Here is a 13,587-nt window from a genome sequence, read left to right as displayed (position 1 = left end):
ACAAGGCATTTTGTATCGTACATTATTGTTGCCCCACGTATATTGTCAATATACACAGATTTAATTTCTAAACCATCCTTCTGCAGCCATCCCTTTTGTAAAGTTTTACTATCTATCATCTTTCACCTAACTTCTGTTTCCCTTTCAATTTGATGCTCCATTTCAGTTACAGTCTTGGTTAGTGTACTTCCATTTTAATTTTTCTTACTTTGGCTAACCATCTCCATCTTGTCAGTAACACAAGTCCTTTATGATTATTCCAAAAATTTCAGTGGAAACTCAGAAAAGTTGATCCAGACACAATATTATAGTTTAGTATGGAGACTTACTTAAGAATTTAAAAGAATGTATTAATCACAGAAATATTCACTGAGTACCTACTATTTTCTAGTCACTGAAATTAAAAGATGAATATGACTCAGTTCATGTTCTTAAAAAAGATCATGGTCACATTTCTTACATAACGGCATACTAACATCATTCCTTCTTTCGTTTTCCTTTATTAGTATATTTCTCCAAGACAGTCCCCAGTATCATTCAAAGCAAGTTATAACCACAAGAGTTAAAACAGCATTTCATGTCAAGGTAAGAAAATATTTTTCAAAGATTCTCCTCTAAAAATAGAGTCACGAGGACTAAATTTTAAAGTGATATATTATGGAAAAAATAAGGGGAATAAGATTTAAATGTTCAAGTATCTGAAAGTAACTGTACTCATACTTAAAACTCATACTTAAAATCAGAGTTTTAAGTCCATGATGAATATAAATACAGGGTGAGTTCCAGAGTATGTTTTTAGGTTTGGAATTCATCCTTTTGATTTCAGAAAGGAGTTGGAATCTACAGTTCTTCGCCATATTTTTTCCTTTTCTTTTTCTGTTAAATATTGGTAAAGGTTGACTACTCCAGAAGTCTAGACTTCTAAGATTTTCCAGTAGAGGGGGTGTTCCTTTTTATAATCTGATCAATTAATTGCATAAAGCTACTTTAGTGACTGAAAAAAGCCTTGTTTGCTCTAGAAGCACAAAAACAGATTATATTTTTAAAATGTTGTTGAAATTAAAGGCCTACACTGGAGAGTACAAAATAAAGAATTGATGGCAACCTCATGGTCCTCTTTGGGGACTTTATGAAGCATAATAAATTAACAGTAGATCAATGTGGTATGCACTACATGTACATTATATATTGTAATTAAATATTAAGGGTTGGAAAAATAGGGTATCTAAAAAAATAGTCATAAATAGTCATAAATAAAGTTTAATAGAATTGTTTTCCTTTTTTCCTCTCTCATAGGCATTATGAGATCCGATACTATATTTTTGGTTAACTGTTCAGAACTATTATTCCCACAACAGCAATACTGTCCACAAATGGGTCTCTGTGGCAATGATCCGTCACATAAATCTTCAGTCACCATTTAAACAGGTGAGGTTGAAAATTATAGATTTGTCAAAAAAGTAACACATCAGCAATCAGAGAGGGGAGAGGCTCAGTGTGGTTGCCCTGCTGGTGCCCTCTTGATAACGCTCCCCATGTTACTGCTCTAACAAAGGACAAGTAAATAATAAAGTGAGGAGAAATACAGCAGAAGCCTATGTAGTATGACCGGAAACAAGTAAGGGGGTTTGGGCACCTAGAGTCAGTGAGTTTCCAATGTTCACAAGTGTCAAATGGCCACTGTTCAAAGGATTTATGTGCTAAGTATTCACTGCTCTATTTCCTCTTAAAAACTAAAACAAACACCCTGTTGGAAATAAATAAAAGTGTAAGAGATATTACTACTTCTGCATTTATTACTGAGAAGCTTGCTAGTTCTGCTCTTCTAGTAATTACTTTTTAATATAATATGAATAATTAAACAGTCTTACCCTATCGAAGTAGTAGAGTTTCATGCATCACAGTACTTTAGCCTTATATTCCAATTTAAAATGCAAAGACAAAGTGATTTCTTCATTTTATCTTAATAAAGATAAAAACAGAGAACCTATATATAGGGTTCATATTTTACATGAAGCTCCACATAATTCAAAACAATGTGAAAATAAACAATTTGGTAGGAGTCTCAGAACTCAAGCTATAAATAACCAGCTCTAGAGACCAATGATAATTTCCTAGTAAATATAAAATGGCTGCTGAGCTTGCTGGCAGCTTATGCTCAGCTCATTAGAGCTATCCAAATGTTTGCTTTATAAAGGAATTACTGAAATATTAAAGTGCTAAATAAAGGAAGCCAATCTTGTTTTATCCCCAGTCTTGTATATATTTTATGACACATTAGATGAATATTTTCTTCTTATGTTACCTGTCAAGTCACCAGGACATTCTTTGTTCACCTTTACAATAATGTTATTTGCCTAAATATACATCAGCACACGTACACACACACACACACATGTTGCTGTTTCGTCCTTCAAGCACTGAGGTATGTCCCGTAGAATACAATCCTTGTAGAGGTTTTCCCCCATTTAACTGCCAATTACATCATGCTCATACTAAACTTGTCTTAAGCAAAATGCTAATCATCTCTGGATTCTGTTGTTTTTGCATAAGTGAAAACTCAGTTTTTTTTAATTCTGTTGAGACGTTCATCAGATATACATTTTCCTTCTCATTACAGAACTTTTAAAATGAGCCACACTTCACAGCTCAAAGTGTGGAAGATGTCATTAAACTAGATGTCTAATCAAGAAGGTGTAAAAAATTTAATTAAACTAATAGCAGGCTGACTCAATTATTCTAAAATACATTAAAACACATGCTGTACATGTGATTATAATCATAATTCATATACAATTTTTACTTACTTTTTTGCTTATCTTACTAAGCTGTGCTATTTCTTTGCAGATATTAGTACATACAGATTCAACTATATATATATGCACATATACACACATGCACATATAAATGACACAATTTTCAATACTACTATATACAAAATATAAACATTTTAAATATCAAGATCATTTCACTGTTTGCATTTTTGTAACAGAAAATAATGTAATACTAAAGCCAGTGCTTAAGAGATCATTGAATACATTTAGCCTTTCATGTGGATACTGCTTTTCATAGTTTATTCTGGCACTTCTGCCAAAATCAAAAATTCTTTTGGCTTTTTTAATGGTAAAATTCATCTTTACTAAAAAGGTGTTAAACAAAACTCCAAATTTAAGGTAATCTATTTGCATTTCACGGGTAACCTCATTGCTTAAAGTTACTTTACTTTCCCTTAATGAAGCCCTTACTCTTGTTTTCTCATTGCCTTGTTTCCACTTAATCTGCTCAAGACTAAGAGTCTTTAAAGGGCTTGTGTGTGTGTGATTCTGTGTAATTTTACTAAGAAAACTCTGTGTTTTTCACCAAAAGCAGAAATATTGAGGGGGTTCCTATGAAAACTGGTCAGCACTGCTTTGTTTTAAAGCCACCAGTTTATATGCATCTCTTTTTCAGATATCTTACAGGGAGGTTCATCCTTAGTTAAGAAGGAGCTGGATGAGATGGCAGTGTGCCTGATACTCAGAGATGGTTCCCCTACTGCAGAAATAATTGGTAACGTGATTCAGTCAAAGCAAGGGCCAGCTTTTCACTTGCTGACAGTGCTATCTTTGCGTCTACCTACATAGATTTCAATCTTCTCAGAGGTAAAGAGGAAAATCAAAAATTACTCTTGGATTTGGGCTGTTGGGCTGAACAATACTATGGTCATAAGCATACTCAAACTTCCATTTGTCCGTTTACGTGTGCATAGGATACACTTGGCAAAGGAGGACCCTGTGTTCTCAACAATTCCAAGTGTCATAAATTTTGGAGCTAAGTATATGTCTCAAGCCCTTCTTAGACAGCAAAGATGTCAAATACGCCTCAGTGTGTCAATACTAAGAAAATTAAATCATTCTACAAGAGAAGTCTACACAAAGGCCATGCCAAAAAGAGTTATTTGGGAAGTCTCATTTTCCCTTTGTTATTTGTTTGTGAAACATTTAAAAAATAGAATCAGCAAGTAAATTTTTTCTTTAAATAGCAGCCTCTCCTTTGACAGCAGTGATGTTATACAAAAACGAGCGGCCATATTTTTGACTAACAGTCATTCTATCATTTTAGCTATGAACATCTTTCCAGTGAAACATCTTTCTAGATTTCTTCCAAATAAACAGAATGTAAAGCTTCACCTTTCTATGAAACCCACGCTTTGCTAAATAAGATTATAACATGTATTGTCAAGAAAAATAACCCTTTATTATGCCTGTGAGACTTAATTGCTAGGGTGACACCCAGGTTTTGCTGTAGAGGGATCAAGACCTATTCTAGTGGCTGCAGGCTCTGGCCTATACTTCTGAGCAATCTTTAGACTACTTAGTAAGCGTTATTCCAGATGGCCGATTGGCAGCTGACAGCAACTCTACCCATCACAGCATATGGTCCACTGATGGTTGACAACTGTCATTCAGGCACAATTCACTGGAGCTACATGCCAATCATAAAACATTCACTAAAATATGGGATCAAAGCCTGAGCTGACATGTACTGCCTGTCCTGATTAGATACAAAATAATTAGTCACTTTCATTGGAAAGCTCCCCTTGGAGTGGAAGAACTTTGCTAAAATATTTTGGGGGCCTGATTGACCACTGCAAATATGACCAAACTCCATATGCAGTATTCTATTCCTTTAAACATTTTTTTCAGGCTGTTTAATTGGCATAATTTTTTATGAGAAATGGAGTATAGATGCATACTTTAACTTAGGCATACTCTTTCAATATCCTTACATTATTTTGCCACAATTACAAGCATGGTTATGAAAGTATTTAAGAATACTTAAGTAATAAACTTAAATACATACAAATTTAGGTTTCATTTAAGATTTCTGTAGTAAGAAATTTCTTTTTAATGCCTATTAAGATGGCTAGATCGTAACAGATAAATCTTTAAATACCATCTTTTTTAAAACTAATAAGGTACAACTTTAGGATAAATATTTTCTAGAAGTATCACATATTGCTAATAGCTATTTTCACTTTTTAAAAGAATTCATTTACTTTTATGTTTCAGAGAATATTAGAGAGTAAGAAAACTGTGTGAAAGAAGCCTTGAAGGCTCAACCACTTTCAGATACAGTCTTCTAATGCCAAATATAGGCTCAGAGAGGATTTTATTTTGAAAAAAACAGTATTAAACAGTCAATATAAAGAGTCAAAGAGTAAGTCAGGAGCAAAACTCTGGCCAAACATCTTTCATTAAAATCCATGAAACATTTTACTAGATCTATGATATGTCAGACTAATTGGCATAGTAAAGAATGCATGCTAGTATTTGAGAGAAAAAAACCATGAAAATACTAAAGATGCTCTGAATTTCATTTCTCCTGCTTTAAGGAAATGTGGTCTGACACATACATATAGGGTACAAGGTCTGGGGTCAGACACATTCAGCCTTGCTATGTATTAGGTGTGGCTTTAGACAACTTCCTTAAAATTTCTAAGGCCTTAGTTACGAAATAAGGATGATAATAGTAATTGTCTCACAGGGTTGAACAAGGTAATGCCTGGGGCACAAAAAGTATTTAATAATTGCTTGATACTCTTGTCAAATGAATTACCATCATTACCATCTAGCCTAGCTAAGGTTTAAATTTTTCTGGAAATATATCACTTCTAATTTTATATAATTTATATTAATAAAAATAATGCCTAACTTGGTATAGTGACTACAGTTTATAAATTTCTTTTTAAAACATTTCATTAATTTGACCTCAGAACTCCAGGAAGTGAGTAGGGCATTGTTCCCCTTTCTCAAACGAGAACATTCAGACTCAGAACAGTGAAAGAATTCACCTAAATTCATAAAATTTTGGGTTGTCACATGTATGATTAAAATCAAGATTATACTATTCCCTATGCCATTCCTCTCACTAGTGACCTATGCTACCACTAATTAATTTATTTGCTACTCTTTATGGACTGTCAATTATATAATAGGGTATGTCCTAGTAAGAGTTATATTCTATATAACTTACTCTGAATAAATGGATAACAACCCTCATGTGTCTCCTTCTGTAAGAGACATGCCAGATGGAAAAACCATTTTATGGTTCAGATTAAGAAATTCAGAAAATGTATAATTCCTATAAAATGATTTTAGAGACAAGTTTATATCCTCAACATCTCTCATTATAGACAAATATTGGTAATTTTATATCAAAACTATTTTTAAGATAATTGAAAAACAAAAGAGATTAAAACACATTAATATAAACCTACAAATGGTGTTTTACAATATTTATAATGATTTAAATAATGGTTAAATAATTTTATACATATGTATGTGTACCTTTCTCGGTCTATCTCTGTCTTCATTTCTTTGTCTCTGTCTCTGTCTATATAAAATAATCTGTCAATATTAAGTATATACATATATAAGTATATACAACAATATAACATGTGAAACTATTCATTATACCAAAAATACATGAACAGTTAATTTGAAATATAAGCTGTAAATTCAGAAAGTATTTTTTAAAGTTTCACAAGATAGCATGCTTTTATATTTAAAATTAAGATATTTAATGTAACAATATCTGACTTAGTCTTTCATAAGACATTTCACTGAAACAACACTGTATGGAAGAATGCTCATATCTGTCACAATTAGAATAATGCTAATAAATTATATCAGGTGCTATAAAAATAAATAATTGAAATGTATGTATAGAACTTAGGTGTTAATAAATATTAGTATTGGAAAGTGAAAAAGGAAAGCTTTTTAATACAATTTTCAGGTTTTTAATTATCTCTGTAGTTGCAAGTGTATGGTAGGGTGAAGTAGAATTGTTTCCAAGAGGCTACCATAACCACTCTTTATCTGTGATATTAATTACAAGTTGACAATATTTAATCATGAAGAAGAGATGAAAACATTTTGATTATGTGGGAAAAGTTAAAGTAATATTGTCTATCAAAATATATATATCAAAATGTATATATATATATATATATATATTCCAACAAATACATAAATAAGAACCTAACCCCTCAATGAAACTGGGTGCTCATTACAGATCAAACTAACTATAAAGTATACACAAAACCACAAGTGAATAATATTTAAAATAATAGACAATTCAGGAGTTTCCCAATGCTATCAAAACTAGCCTCTCCTGAGAGCTTTAACAGCCTCCTTTTATTGATGCTCTTCTTTTCTTTTCCTTAGTATCCTAAATTTCATCAGTTCACAATCACTATTTGGAAGGTTTCTTTCCAACTTCAGTTTTTCAACTAATTCATCCTGGTCTTCCTCCTTTTCCCCTAACACTAATCCTTTACTAAATTCTATCATCTCAGGCTCCTTAATACCCTTCGTATTTTCCCTCTCCAGTCCCACTACTCTTAGTTCAGAGCTGAACTCTTAAAATGATCACTGACCTTAGTCTTCAAATTTTCCAATCCCTTCTTAACAGTGCTACTCAAATGACTCTTTAAAATTCAAAGCTGATCATTTTATTACATTGAGGCAACACCGTGCCCCTCCCCAACCACTGCTATCTAAGAATCATGTTAGAATGTTTTACCACAATAATGACATGAGAAGCTCTTCTGAGCTTTCATTTCCCTTCTAGCTGCAGGACTACCCTCCTAGACACTCCTTCACCCAAGTGCCTCCTTTCTGTATGAATGCTGAACCAATTTACTTATATTTCCTAAGATGTCATGCTGACTTCATACCTCTTTATTTTTCCTCACAGCACATGACATTTCTTCTTTTCTGAGACAGACCCCTTCCATTTTTCATCTCCCAAAAGATTAGCCTTCTGTTGAGATCTCTTGTTTGCCTTGTCAGGTCCATGCATAAGTCCATTTTAGCTCTCCTATTTTTGTTTTATTTCCAATAATGACATTGCATTACATACTGCTATATTTCAAACTGTTCAAAGAAAGTTACATCCACTTTTGTTCCTTTCTTCGGGGAAGATGTTGCTTGCTCTAAAGCAGCCATCATACAATTCACTCATCAGAAGGCCCATATAGAAAGAGATCTGTTTATCATTCCTCCTCCTTTACTCTGACCTACTTCTGTGTACATAAGTTTACATACACAGGCTCTCATGCTGTATGCTGTGTCTTCATCAACATCAAAATACCTTTTAAGATGGACACTGGCAGTTATAGTGCACACATGTCTTTGGTGAATCTTGTTACAGATGCTTTCTGATTCCACTATCTAGATATATAAAACAAGTAACAATCTGTCCAGAGACACAGCTCAAGGGTAAAGCCAATCCTAACCTCATCCCTCAATTCTAGGTAGGTCTGTTACTACTATTTCAACTTTGAGGATTACAACATCATTATTGTGATTCTTTCTCCTAAGACAGAGTACCTCTCACGTTATCTCTCTAACAATGTCATGTATTTGTCTGTTGGATGTTACCACATGAAAAATGCCTGTCACCTAATTGGGAGGGTGTGTTCATTAGACCTAAAAGCCACATGGAGCACATGAAATTAATGGAGAGGGAGGAGAGTTCAGAAGGAAAGTACCTGAAAACAGAACGTGATTACTTGACTTCCTGCAAGTAGATAAAAATGAGGGGGGAATAGAAAAAATGTGACAATTTTACAATTATGTAAGGTCCAAATCTAAAAGTTAAGCCCGACAGTCTACATTTAGGAGATGACAGGCCATATTAGTAATAATATTTACATCAAAGAATGCCTTCAAAATAGATATTAAAAACATATCTAGGAAGTTTAAGAAAAAACTATTGGCAGAATAAATGTAATAAAATATGGGTTGTTTAAAGCTCACAATTGATCAGAATGCTGTATTTTAATCTACTATATGTTTATTTGGAGTGCCATTGGCAATGTAATACATCAATTAAATGCCAAAATAAATCATGTTCTTAATTCCTATGGCACCTGTGGTAGTTCAGGAAATGATGAACACAATTAATATGCAACCTTTAACCTCAGGAATACATTTAAAATGTCAAGATAGAGAAGAGACACCTTAAAGCCCTTAACTACACCAAACAGCCCACGAAAATATGTTTGCAGTGATGCGTGAGCACAATTACTTATTTTATCTCAAATTTAATTGACTGTTTCCGTACTTAAACATCTAATGTAGGGTTGGGATGTAATAGTAAGGAAAATTGTTTTGAAATGCCATTAAATACATGACTTCTTCATGTTCATTTCAAATTGTATAAATTTCATGAATAAAAATCAACATGTCCTCCAGCTACTGTGATTTTCTATGTTACATAGTAAATCTTTTAGTGAAGATCTCTTAGTATCTAATTTTCAATATATATAAATGTTTAAATAAACTCCATATGCATCTCTCAAACTCCTATATTAAGGTAACAAAAGTTTATTATCATTTCAAAATAAAGTCCTACCTCAAGACACTTTTTAAACTAGAAAGCACAATGCAAATATATTAGATGAAAGCATCTGGATGGAATACAGAAATCCAGTACTGCTTTTCAATTCATAAATAAAATTAATATCAATTTTTAACACATTAAACTAAAAGATCAAAATTGGAGTATAATGGTGATTGGTTTTCTTAAGTATTTCTTTTATACTTATACTCCTTCATAAGTATTTATTCAAAATATTTACAACATTTGGAGTTTAAATATTCAACGATTTAAGAGAAAGGTGTAGAGCATTCTTTCTCTTAAAAAAAGAATGACCCTTTTTATTTGAATATGCTGATTAGCATTATCTATTGTAACATGTCCTTATTCAGAGTAAATTTTAATAAAATCATAACAAAGCCTATGCTTAAAATGATTGTTTGAAACTTCAAGGGATAAGTAATTGTTTTATCAAACAGAAATGTTTTCCCCTATGGTTGCTACTGAGAGAGAATTTATTTTTTTCTCTGCAAGCAATTTATTTTGAAAGAATTTTTTTGCTTTGCGTAATAAGAACTTTACTACATATTGCTATATTCTGTTTTTTTCCCATTTTTTGAATCTTGTAAATATGTCTAGATTATTACTCCCACTAAACACGGCATTGGTCCTTGTACATCTTTAGTGCAGCTTAATATTTGGACCCCAGGCAGCCCAGCTAGCTCAGTCGGTAGAGCATGAGACTCTTAATATTTGGACCCCATCTTTGATTTCCTGAATGATGCACAGGCCCTATGCTTCCTTTCAGCTGCTAGACAGGTAGTAGGGGTCTGAGTAGGGAAAAATCAGAGAGCAAATATGAATCTGGAAAGTGTTTATTCTTCAGTTTTATAGAATCTAGAATAGAAAAAATTTTAAGGGCAGTTTTACTCATCATTTTCTGCATAAGGGGCAATTATTGCTTCAAGAACCCAAGGAAGCCAATGCAAGCTGGCAATTCTTAAAGCTAAACTTCAAAAGCACAATCTATGGAAACTAAACAAGGAAAATGACTGTTCCCTTGATTGTAGCCAATGTTAATGACACAAATGAACAGAATCCAACAGGAAATCCGTATCTTCCATAAAAGTGCTATTTTTAAAACATTGTAATACCTTATCTTAATAGCACTTTATACTACTTATACATGTTAAATTTCTCAAAACACTTTCACATTCATTTTCAAATTGCCTCCTATCTCTAATTTTACAGAAAGAAACTGAAGAACAGACAGATACAGTGACTTGCCCATGGTCTTATGACTAATGATGGACAGAGCCAAGTTTTCAATCCAAATTTGCTTTACCCCTGCTGCTTTTATTTATTTATTTTTTGACTATATCAAGTTGACCATGGTTGCATTAGAACTCTATTATAAATCATTCCTTTATAGTATCCTTATTTATTTATATTCTACTTTGTTCATTCCAAAAAATATTTGAAGATGTTTAAAGAAATGCTTAAAGTACAGTATGAAAAACAAATGGATAACTACATGAACCTAAACGGACTAACACATTCACATTGCAAAGTAAGTTTCATTATTTTGTGTAATTATTTGATGAAGGTTTTGTATTTTGGCTCTCACACACTTAATAGTCAAAACAAAGAGATGAAAAGATTAGTTCTAAAATACACTCTACTAAAACAAATTAAAAGTACAGAAAGGACTTTACTTTTTTGTGGCTTAAGGCACATAAAGAGATAATATACGATGCTGGTTTCCATTTATTCCTTTATAATTACCTATATTTTGTTTCTAAAATGTATATACACACAAATACAGTATACAGAGAGAATAAAACATTTTTGGACTATCTATCTTCTAAGAAAATGAAGGGGAAATAGCAGGAAATGAAAGAGGCTTGAAAAGTCACATAGTATCACTGCTACAAATTACTAGGTTTCTGAGAAGAAAAACACTTTCTATAAACTGCTCTTTTAGGACACATCTGAAGATGATAATATGTCAAAAGAATGAAAGTAATGTTTTTCATGAAAACACAGAGCTATGGTTAAGGTGCAGAATTAATTCACCTCTTTATCTCTCTGTATCTCTGCTGCTCTGTATCTCTTTCTCTACATCATATCTATACTATATATCTACACATATGTATGTGAGTGTATATACACACGTATATAAATCACATACATAAATTGTTGTCAGAGTTCTCACTTAACATTATAAGGTAAGAAAGGGTGCTCTCCTCCCACCCTTCACTGTCAAGGACCTTTTTTTTTAATATAAGTACAGTCAACTTACCATGTTGTGTTAATTTCTGGCATACAGCACAGTGAATCAGTTATACATATATATACTTATTTGCATATTTTTTCATAATAAGCTATTATATAATATTGAATATCATTCCCTGTGCTATACAGTAGGGCCTTGTTACCTATTTTTTATATAATAGTACCTACAAATCCCAAACTCCCAATGTATCCCACCACACTGTCTTCTATCCCTATAGCCATGTTTGTTTTTCATGTCTGTGAGTCTGTTTCTGTTTTGTATATAAGTTCATTTGTGTCATTTTTTTGCTCCCACATGTAAGTGATATCACATGGTATTTTTCTTTCTCTTTCTGGCTTACTTCACTTGTGTGAGAATCTCCAGATCCATCCACATTGCTGCCAATGGCATTATTTTATTCTTTTTTAAGGCTGAGTAATATTCCATTGTTTATATATACCACAATTTCTTTATCCTATCATCTGTTAATGGACATTCAGGTTGCTTCCTAGTCTTGGATATTATAAATAGTGCTGCTATAAACACCTGGGTACATGTATCTTTTTGAATTAGTTTCCTATGGATATATGCCCAGGAGTGTGATTGCTGCATCATATGGTAAGTCTATTTTCAGTTTTTTAAGGAACCTCCATACCGCTTTCCATAATGGCTGCACCAAACTGCATTCCCACCAACAGTGTAGGAGAGTTTCTCAAGGGCCTTTTATTCAGAATTCATACCTCACTTTGCACCACAAAGTATGAGACAGGAATTAATACCGGATTTAACATACATCATTATGGAAAGAGACCAAATCATTAGGAATTCATTTTCAACACATTTTTGTCTTGTATGTATCTAGAATGAATGGGGGAGGGTAATAGTTCATTGGCTGAGTGCATGCTTAGCAAGCACAAGGTCCTAGGTTCAATTCCAAGTACTTCTATTTAAAAAATAAAGTTTAAAACCAAGAAAGAAAAACACACAAACAAAAAAGAATAAATTATAACAAATTTTCTCCACTACCTAAAATAAGTCTAATCAATTTAAGAAAGTAATTAAATTATTTAAAAGCTCTACTCATCTTATCTCTAGTGTCTCCTGTTTTATTTGGCTGAATCTCTGGCAAAAATACTGACACAGAGGTTTTCTGTCCATAAGCTTGTCAAGCAGTCAAGAATGCCTTGTGGGAATGGAGAATACTGCCTGAGGCTTGGTTCAAGAGGGTCTTGAAAATAAAGTTTAAGAGCCAGTATATTCAGGGAATGAAATATGTACTAAATGTGGGTACAAGATGTCCACTTACATGCAGCAAAGTGTCAGTTAACTTCCACTGTGTGGGCTGACCTTAACTGGGTAGTCATTTTGGAAGTGTTTTCTAAACTGCTAAGCTAAGTTGATGGGTGTAACCACTCCTTCAGCACAGCGACTCTAATTTTATAGTCTCCTGAGCTTCCCTGAGATTGATAAATTTCCAACACTCACCATCCCTACAGACTTGCTTTCTTTCATTATCAGTGATCCTTGTAAGACTTTCTGATATTTGAAATCCACAATCTTAGGTAGCCAATCACTTTTTAGAGTAAAAAATTTTCAAGGTAAGTTCTTTAAAATAAACAGTATGAACTCAAATAATTTGAAAACATACAGTCAAATAAAAATCTGTACTTGTATATTTATAGTAGCTTGATTCATAATTGCCAAAACTTAGAAGCAACCAAGATGTCCTTCAGTAAGTGGATAAATAAAACTTGCAGACAATGGAACACTATTTAATGCCAAAAAGAAATGAATTATCAAGTCATGAAAGAACAGGGAGGAACTGTTAATGCATACTACTAATATGATAGAAGCCAATCTGAAAAGGTTACATACTGTATGACTCCAACAATATGACATCCAAGAAAAGGCAGAACTACAGAAACATTAAAAACATAAGTGGTTAC

At 32.8% G+C, this 13,587-nt stretch overlaps 1 protein-coding gene across 28 annotated transcripts in view; it reads right to left on the bottom strand.

Moving 5' to 3' along the window:
- PTPRD (protein tyrosine phosphatase receptor type D) overlaps window positions 1-13,587 on the bottom strand; it is a 1,865,527-nt gene that overhangs the window by 1,718,928 nt on the left and 133,012 nt on the right. Inside the window, exon 1 of one of the 28 annotated variants that reach the window (XM_072959444.1) lies at window positions 1,872-1,886. The exons of the other annotated variants lie outside the window; for them this stretch is intronic. The gene's annotated coding sequence lies outside the window, so the exon portion shown is untranslated. Of the gene's footprint in view, window positions 1-1,871; window positions 1,887-13,587 lie in introns of those variants that run through there. 28 annotated transcript variants of the gene reach the window in all.

Source organism: Vicugna pacos, chromosome 4 (assembly GCF_048564905.1).
Source record: "Vicugna pacos chromosome 4, VicPac4, whole genome shotgun sequence".
Classification (NCBI taxonomy): domain Eukaryota; kingdom Metazoa; phylum Chordata; class Mammalia; order Artiodactyla; family Camelidae; genus Vicugna; species Vicugna pacos.
This window is presented reverse-complemented; position numbering and strand designations above follow the sequence as displayed.